The sequence below is a fragment of the Perognathus longimembris genome, unplaced genomic scaffold (assembly GCF_023159225.1).
Source record: "Perognathus longimembris pacificus isolate PPM17 unplaced genomic scaffold, ASM2315922v1 HiC_scaffold_875, whole genome shotgun sequence".
In the NCBI taxonomy this organism is placed as follows: Eukaryota; Metazoa; Chordata; class Mammalia; order Rodentia; family Heteromyidae; genus Perognathus; species Perognathus longimembris.
In genome coordinates, this window is record NW_025961972.1 from 77,501 (window position 1) to 87,292 (window position 9,792).

Sequence of the window (9,792 nt, forward strand, 5' to 3'; positions counted from 1 at the left end):
TGTGTTTGTGTGGAAAGCCATCTGTGGTCGGTCGGTCGGTCGGTCGGTCGGTCGGTCCGTCCGTCCGTCCGTCCGTGCATCCGTGCGTCCGTTCGTCCGTCTGTCCACGCACAAGGGAAGGAACTCGGGGACGGACCGGACGCCATGCAACACGTAGGGCCAGCGGGGCACGGCGCTGAATGACTGACACCCGCCAAGCACACAGCCCACCGAGCACAAGAATTGATTATTTTCATTTTCTTGGATGATCACGTCATTCGCTGAAACGGCTGGCAGTGCAGCCGCCCGCCCTGGAAGAGAAGGCCATGTGGCCGTTTTTTCCACCGAGGCCTCGCTCGCTAGTAAAGCATCAACCCACGGGCTGAGTAGGAAGCCTGTGGTTCATTCATTCATTTCATGGGAGGAAACTGGTGTTCACAAGCACTGTGGTTACAGAAAGCGGACACTAGATGGCGCGCGCTCACCGTCGTACCATTGCACGGGTGGGGGGGGGGGGGAAGGGAGGGGAAGCAAGCCGGCGGGCGGGGACGGAGCGAGCTAGGGAGCGAGAGAGCAAGGGAGCAAGTGAAGCGACAGCTCTCTCTGCGATTTCGCTAGCCCCGGAACGTGGCCGAACCGAGTTCTGCTTTGCCTGCCTTCCTGCCCGCCCGCCTGGAGCCATCGGTGCTGCTGTACAGTACTGTGATGATCCCTGAGCTTGTGACAACCCTTGCATCACACGCTGCTAATTCAAGTCTGTCTGAGCAAATTGTTTTCAGTCCCACACCTTTTTTTCAGTCCTGGGTCTTGGACTAAAGGATGGAACACTGGCTGCTGCTGCTGCTGCTGCTGCTGCTGCTGCTGCTGCTGCTGCTCTTGTTAATTTTTTCTTTTCCTTTTTCTTTAGCTCAAGGCTACCTCTTGAGCCAGAACTCCACTCCACTTCCCCCTTTTTTCTGTTTATGTTGTGCTAAGGATTCTAACCGACAGCTTCTCCTTCCTTCCTTCCTTCCTTCCTTCCTTCCTTCCTTCCTTCCTTCCTTCCTTCCTTCCTTCTCTCTCTCTCTCTCTCTCTCTCTCTCTCTCTCTCTCTCTCTCTCTCTCTCTCTCTCTCTCGCAGCTGGCATCCATTTTGCTCACGAGCATTAATGTTCAAAACAGAGAAGCAAGGCCTTAAATTGACTTTACATTTTCTTTAGCTCATGTGGGCATGAATACAGTGTGTGTGTGTGTGTGTGTGTGTGTGTGTGTGTGTGTGTGTGTGTGTGTGTTACTAAGGAATCCAACCCAGGGCCTCAGGCGTGATAACCAAGCCCCAGGCTATCTGGCTTCACTTCTCACTCAAACAAGACAGTTCTATTAAAGAATGCAGGGGGTGGGGGGCTGGGAATGTGGCTTAATGGTAAAGTGCTTGCTTATCTAACCTACCTGAGGCCCTGGTCCTAGGCCTCAGTAACACATAAACAGAATTGGCACTGTGGCTCAAGTGGTAGATGGTTATCCTTGAGCCAAAGCAGCTCAGGGACAGTGCCCAGGCCCTGAGTTCAAGCCCCAGGAATGGCAAAAATAAATCAATAAAGTAGGTAGGTAGATAAATAAATAAATATAATTAATGTGGAGTAGCTCCTGTTTCTCACTCACAGTCTCTGTCTGTCTGTCTCTATCTCTGTCTCTGTCTCTGTCTGTCTGTCTGTCTGTCTCTCTCTCTCTCTCTCTCTCTCTCTCTCTCTCTCTCTCTCTCTCTCTCTCTCTGCCTACTTACCTCCTTTCCTCCCTCCCTTTTCATCCTCTCTTCGAAGGGTGGAATGAAGAGTTAAAATAAACCCCATTTTCAGGCAGCCCCCGTTTTGTTGTCTGCTTAAACTATGAGCAAACCCAGGGCACGCTTATTAGGGCCTACCCGGTCAAGAACTCCAACCGCCTGGGAATGCTTAACTCTAACCGCCACAAGAATGCATCGCGAGCCCTGAGCCCTAATCGTGCTTGCTTGAACACCTGACTGCTGTAACTTTGTTTTTTGCCTTTATAAGCCCTGTGCAATCGCAGCTCCTGGCTTCCTCCTAACCTCCGCTATGTCGGAGGGGGGGGGGGGGGTGTCGGGTAAGATGAGGCCCGAGCCGCCACGCCACCCACTTGAATAAAGTCTTGCCTTGCTTTTGCATTCATTTCGGAACTTCTGAGTCTCGGTGGCCTTCTTGGTGGTCTCGCGACTCGGCATAACATTTGGGGTTTCGTCTGGGATAGCCCCAGAGTCCCTTCTTCCTAAGTTTTTATCTCCACCAGGTTACCAGATCTCAGAGAGAGAGAGAGAGAGAGAGAGAGAGAGAGAGAGAGAGAGAGAGAGAGAGAGAGAGAGAGAGAGAGAGAGAGAAGAAAAGAAAAGAAAAAGAAAAAAGACACAGAGATTCATGGGGTTATACAAGTCAGGGCTCAAACTACAGAGAAAGAAAAGGTGAGAGATAGAGAGCTCTGGGATACGGGGGTGGGGGATTGGGGGGCTTGGAGTCTTAGGAAGGAAAAGAAAAGAGGAGAAATAAAAGCACAAGCTAAAGGAGGTAATTTTTTAGTTGATGCCTACACTCAAACCAGGCCACTGCGACCACTTCATGGTGGGATTGCAAAGGGGGGCTTTGGCTCCTTGGAGAAGTAATCTCGACCTGTTTTATGAAGCTGCTCTGGACACGCACGCACAGTGGAACGCCAAAACAAGATATACATCCTCTTAGGGGAGAAACAGACAGGGAGGCGCACAGTGCTTAAGGGCTACCTGCAGAAAGGAAAGCCAAACCCTGAAAAGACAAGGAGAAAAAAGAAACAAAGTAACTATGTAGCTTGAGCTTCTAACAGGATTTAAAAGATAACCCTGTGGGTGCTTTCCATTCATGGTTGTACCTATGGGTGGGCTTTGACATTGTGTGTGTGTGTGTGTGTGTGTGTGTGTGTGTGTGTGTGTGTTTAAACAGTTGTTGGTAGTATAAGCACCAGCCCAGAAACCATATGGACACACAGTCTTGTGGAAGAAAGAAACATTTTAAAATGTTTCAGTCAGGGGGCTAGTGATACAGTATCAGGGAGGCTGAAGGCAGAAGGGGCTGGGAAAGGCAAGTCTTATGTTGTTACAGCTGGGCACTGGACATACCAGACATCTGGGACAGGACATTCTTCAGATGATTTATAGCCAGCTTTTTTTTTTTTTTTGGGGGGGGGGGCGGCATCCTCTCTCTGACACATAGGCTCGGACTATACCTTCTGTAGCTACTACCTAAACATTAGAAATACAGCTCTGGGACGGGGAATTGGCATCCTGACTGTGACAGAAATAGGTCGCTGATGCTTTTAGGGTTGGGGGTATGTGTGTTGCAGGTGGGAATGGGCGACTGTGAAAACATTGTAGGTCTTGGCACTTAGGTGGGACGCTACTTTTTGTATCTGGGCACTAGAAATAGCCGAGGGACCGGGGCAGAACATGCTTGCGGTGCAACAACAGGTTGGGTGGGAACCGGTGACTGTCACCGGGCGGGCCTGGTTTGTGGGTCACCCAAGAGGAAGGCAGGCTGTCTGCCTAAAACGAGGGTGATTATGCTAACAGGTAGCAGGACTGAAAGGCAAACAAAATAGGTGGATGTGTCTGTGCCTTCACTGGAGTCACTCACCCATTCATTCATTCACTAGGAAGGTGTCTTGTCTCTGAATTCCTGGTGGTTCTTTCTGGGAATGGAACACAGCACCCCCTCCCCACCACACACATCTCATAGGTGGGGCCTAGGCCTGCTCACCCCATGCCTAGGACTCTTCGTTAATATTTTCTTAAAACCGTTTTATTTAGTTAGTGGCCATTGAATTCAGGGCCTCAACTGCGGCCTGCCAGGCGTTTTTTCCTTCCTTCCTTCCTTCCTTCCTTCCTTCCTTCCTTCCTTCCTTCCTTCCTTCCTTCCTCCCTCCCTCCCTCCTCCTCCTCCTCCTCCTCCTCCTCCTCCTCCTCCTCCTCCTCCTCCTCCTCCTCCTCCTTCTTCTTCTTCTTCTTCTTCTTCTTCTTCTCCTCCTTCGTCCCCACCCCCCCCCCCCAGCCCCTTTCCCTTTTCCCTTTTCCCTTTTCCCTTTTCCCTTTTATCAGCAGGGCTGTTAAGCCGTTGCCATGGGAACATTTACAAGACAAAGGAAAGTGGCCTAGAGTTCCAGGAGGAGCGGATTGCTCGGCTAGCCTTCGGCCCACCCCCACCCCGAGTTTACACAGAGCAGAGCTCTCTGGCCGGGTGGGGGCGGGGCGGCACAGCCCTCAGCACTTCTAACTTTGTACACACACACACACACACACACACACACACACACACACACACACACACACACACAGACACGTGCACGCCACAGGGAAATGGCTCACCCTTCCCTCTGTGTTTATGAAATTGGCCTCTTTGGTCCTAAAGTCAGCCTTTTCTGGTATTTTCCTTTCTGCCGGGCTCACCTCCCTCACCTCTCTCCCCCGCCACCCCCTGCGGCAGCAAACGACTGACTTCCTCCTAGCTGAAACTTGTCAGACTGCTGCTACCACCCGCCCCCTGCCGGTGGAGTGTCGCTCCGGGCACAGAATGGGGGTGGCTGGCATGCCCGGACTCTGCCCTAGGCCCCTCCATCACTGTGAGTGTGTGATGTCCTGTGGCTGATTTCTCTGGAGTGAGGAGAGAGAAGGGGAAGGGGGGAAGGAGGTCAAGGGCCTTGTCTTGTCTTCTTGCCCAGGTCAGGCCAGGGCCTGCCTGTGCCTCTGCCTCTGCCCCTGCCCCTGCCCCTGCCCCTGCCTCTCCCTCTACCCTTCCCTCCAAAGGAATGACAGGAGAAACATCTGTGTTTGTTAGAAACGTGGCGCAGGAATCAAAGAATCTCCAGTCACTCTTGGTATGGGGCCCTAAGATGCCTCTGGGGCCTAGGTGGTCTCCCTGAGCTTTTTTTCCCCTGGAGACTAGGGTTCTTCTACCAGCTGAGCTACAGCTCCACTCCTGGCTTTTGGGCATTTTTTTTTTTTTTAAAAGAAGGACATCATATTTTATTCCATCTACTCCTGTATGTATGTATGTATGTATGTATGTATGTATGTATGTATGTATGTATGTATGCATTTTCACAACAAACATTTGTGGGTTACTCATGTCACTTTAGCTTTAGAAGGTCTACTGGGTGAAGATGAACCAAACTTTCTATCCCCGATTTTCCTATTTTGCCTCCTTCGTAGGTTAATCGCAGTTCGGTGCATTAGTAAAGTTTAATGTCCTCTGTGTGCAGATTTATAAGTGAACGTGTGTTAATGAGAAGGTACTTTGCGTCGCTTTCTTGCTTTAATGCTGCCACGGCAGAAGTGGCTTACGGTCCTTCGCTGCCCCTCAGATAACTCTAGTTTAGAAATACACAGATAACTTGGCACGGGCTCGGGTATACTTTTAAGGGAGTATATACTTTTAAGGGAAACCTATTCCTTAGGAATAATTTCTCCTCCGTGTCGTGTTTAGAAAGAAAAAACAAGACTGATTCTACGTGAATTTCCTACTTGTTTACTGTGTATGATTTTGGTACGCTACATATTGTCTATATGCCTACCTGGTCTAGGGAAGGGAAAGAAAAATGAGGGTGTGAGATATCACGAGAAATGAAATGTAGTCACTGCCTTACTATGTTACTGCACCCCCTTTGCATGACAGCTTGTAGATAAAATTTAATTAAAAAAAAAAAAAAGGCTGATAATAGTGACAGAATCTTACAGGGGGCAGGAATGTGCCTCAGCAGTAGTAGAGGGCCTTCTTAGCATGCATGAAGCCCCCGGGTTCCATTCCTCAGTACCACACACACAGAGAAAAAATAATAATAAAAGGCCAGAAGTGTCACTGTGGCTCAAATGCTATAGAATGCTAGCACAGGGAAGCTCGGGGACAGTGCCCAGGACCTGAGTCCAAGTCCCAGAAGGCACAAAAGAGTGGGTTGCAGTTACAAGGAGAGTAGATTCCCCAGAACCACCCAGTACATTTCTTTTGGGACAGTGTCACTCCTTCCCTGGCTCTCTCACAGGCCTTTCCCTCCTGTCTTCACCCACAAGTTGTGTAATGCATTTCCAATACACTGCGTAGAGAGTACCTCCTTAGCATTTGTTCACCCTTAGTCCCTCCACTTCTGTGCCCCTCCCAGACACGGATAAAGGAACAAAACAAAACTAAACTAAACCAAACAGGACAGACAAACATGACCACAGCAACAAAGGAGAAAGGGAAAAGACCTCTCGTGATCATGGGGGTCAGAGGCATCTAGGCACTGAGCTGCGGTGAGGTCCTGCGTGCGTGCGTGCCTGTGCCATCCCCCGCAGCAGGCCTCCTCCATCGGGTAGGATTCTTCGGGTGGTGAAGAGACACCTCCACGGAGGAACTGACTGTGGGCCCCGAGGAGGGAAGACTGACGGTCAGCTCGTTCACGTGTCCAGCTGGGAAAGTGGTTTTGATATTTTTGCTTGTTCGTTTGGTTGGTTTCGGGTCCCCCTCCTCCCCCATGCTGTGAAGTGAGTGAGTGAGTGAGTGAAAAATCAATCGGCGCCTTTCTCCCCACTCGCACCCCGGGGCCCTTCCGATGCCTGTTTTCTCTTGATTGTTCTTGGGTCGGCCGTTGTTCCTTTTCCTGGGGCGCCACCTAACGGACAATGTGCGGAACGGCGGGCTGATGGCCAAGAATGGTGACGGGAGACTCTCGCGAGAGTAGTGACGTGGCAGCACCGGCTCTCTTCTGCTGTTTTGTTTAAAGGGAAACAACATCAGCGAACAGGGAAACTTTCTTGGAGTCGGGGGTCCAGTGTCCCGTGCCTGTAATCTGATCCTATCTACTCGGAGAGGGAGAGAGAGGGATGAAGGCAGGGAGGCACGGGCGTGGGGCGGAGGGACGGAGGGACAGACGGTTTCCTATCACACTTTCAAGGAAAGGGGTCTGTCTGGGTGAGGTGTCCGATGGCTAAATGGCGCCTTTATATTTACAAGGAGGGTTCCCCCCCCCCCCCCTTAAACTGGTTCCGTAGTTCTATGATCTCAAGGTATTGCAAAGAGGGCTTAACATCTCATAAGTGCAGTAATCAGTACATTTCCTTAGTGTTCTCCCTCCCTCCCTCCCTCCCGTATTCCCCTCCTTTCTTTTCTCCTACCCCTTCTACCCCTTCTTTTGCTTGCTCCCCCGGCTCCCGCCTCCCATCCCTGCTCACAAACTGCACAGGTAACTTTCCATATGGTGCTTGCCATGTACCACGGATGCATTTGTTCACCCTACTTGGCTCAATTTCTGCGCCCCTACCCTTGTCCCAGTTAAAAAGGAAAAGACAGACTCAAAGCTCGACGAAACGCCGCCCCGCCGCTGCCAGAAATGCCAACAGAAAACCCAGGGTCCGACGTCCCTGTCATTCCTTTGGATAACACGTCCTATGTGCAGTATCGTGAATGTTCACAGGAGTTACACCTTCTGACAGACTGTGATTGTCTAGAGTCTTGTATAGGTTAGAGTTTTGATCTAGCATGCTCGTATGAGAGAAAATGTACACGCGCCCTCGTCTGTTTGTCTGCTGTCTGTATTTCTGAGTTTGGGCTTCCCTTGCTTGGTCTAGGTTCTGTCTGTCTGTCTGTCTGTCTGTCTGTCTGTCTGTCTCTGTCTGTCTCTCTCTCTCTCTCTCTCTCTCTCTCTCTCTCTCTCTCTCTCTCTCACACACACACACACACACACACACACACACATCCATCCATCCGTCCGTCCATTTCCCTGCAAATGGCCTAATTTTTGTTCTTTTGCTAACTGAACGAGTGAACTTCTAACTGAACGAGTGAACTTCCCTTGTGGATAGGCGCACAGACTCACAGGCGCACAGGCGCTCTACCTGTTTTTGATGGACTGGGGTGTTTGGCATGCCCCAGGCTCTGACACTATACCCCTCCTGCGATGCGGACCCCCCCCCCCCGCCCCTGCAACCCTGCGTTTCTGCATACGTCCCTTTGTGGACCCCAAATAAAGGCCACCGGGACTGTGCTATCTAGCAATCCATCCTTCACCCCAGCGACATAGGAACCCCTCCCTCCCCCTCCACTCTGCTTGGGCGGGTTTGTGTGGTGTGTGCGTTTCTCCTGGATTTCCACTCACTCCCCGCTGCCCCCCTCCAAAGGCACGGCACGTGAGTGGCAATGCAGTTGACAAGTGTCATACTGCCCACCGACCCCGCCGCTTACTCGTGTGTGCATAACTGCTGCGGAAACTCCAGCCGCCGCCGCCGCCGCGCACCGCGCGTCCCCGGAGGCTTTGTGGACCGACTCCACCGTACCACCAGTGCTGCCGGGAATCGAACCTGTCAGGGTCTTCTTACTTGGCTGGCAGGGCGGGCTGGCAGCGCTTTCATTTGAGCCGTGCCTCCATCCTGAAACATATGCCTGTATGATTTCGATTCATTGCCCCTTGCCCCGAATCCTGCTACAGAGGAGCCGATTAGAAAAGCCTAGCTGTCTGGACCGAAGTCGGAGCACATGGAGGAGAGGTTGGGCAGGGCATAGTGTAGTTCCACCCCTCCCCGTTCCCCAGCAGCTGCTCTGGTTTGGTTTGGTTTAACTTTGATTTTTGTTCCTTTCCTTTTCCTTTTCCTTTTCCTTTTCCTTTCCTTTCCTTTCCTTTCCTTTCCTTTCCTTTCCTTTCCTTTCCTTTCCTTTCCTTTCCTTTCCTTTCCTTTCCTTTCCGTCTGTCTGTCTGTCTTTCTCTCCTCTCTCTCTCTCTCTCTCTCTCTCTCTCTCTCTCTCTCTCTCTCTCTCTCTCTCTCTCTCTCTCTCTCTCCCTCCCCCTCCCTTTTGCCAGTAGTGGGACTTGGGACTCAGGGCCTGAACAATGTCCCTCCCTGGCTCATTTTTTGCTCAAGGCTGGCACTCTACCTCTTGAACCACACAGTGCCGCTTCTGGCTTTTTATGTAGTGCTGAGGAATCGAACCCAGGGTTTCGTGCATGCTAGGCAAGCACTGTACTACTAAGCCACGTTCCCAGCCCTTTCCTTTGATTTAGTGATGGGCGAGTACACACGTTCTCCCCATCTTGTTTTCAACTTTCTCCGTGGGTTTTCAGACTTGTGCTGTGAGTGCGTGACCCGCGCACCTACTCTGTGTTTGTCAGAAGAAGCCTCTCTGTGTTCTCCCTCACTCCTTCCCTCCCTGCCTGACCCCCTCTTTCTTTTTTCTTTCTCTCTTTCCTTCTTTCTGCCGTTCTGTCTTTCTGTCTGTCTTCCTGTCGTCCCGCTCTCCCGCGCTCACCTCCCCGCTCTGCTCTACCCTCCCCTTTCCCTGTCTGTGCGGGTTTATGGTTTTCCTGAAAGGACCCTGCGAAGTTTGGGGACGATGTTCGTTGGCTCCTTCATCAACTCATCGACGAAGGCCTCCGTTCTCTCTGGGAGACGTGCTCGCTCTCGGTCTGTTCCGCTATTCTGCTCCCTCCCTCCCTCCCTCCCTCCCTCCCTCCCTCCCTCCCTCCCTCCCTCCCTCCCTCCCTCCCTCCTTCCCTCCCTCCCTCCCTCCCTCTCTCCCTTCCCCGTTCCTCCCCTTTGATATTGGATATTGACTGAGTTTGCAGGCAGGCAGGCAGGCAGGCAGGCAGGCAGGCAGGCAGGCAGGCACCCTCCTGCTGCCCAACTGGGCTTAAGGTGTTATCGGAGGGCTCCTGGCTTGTGACCTCACCATCCGTGGAACCCCCCCCCCCCCCGCCCCGCCTCCCGGATCTTTCCCGTTTCTCGTCCGTGTTCTCGGGCTTGGGCCGCTTCGTTCGGGTGAATCCCGTCCCAGC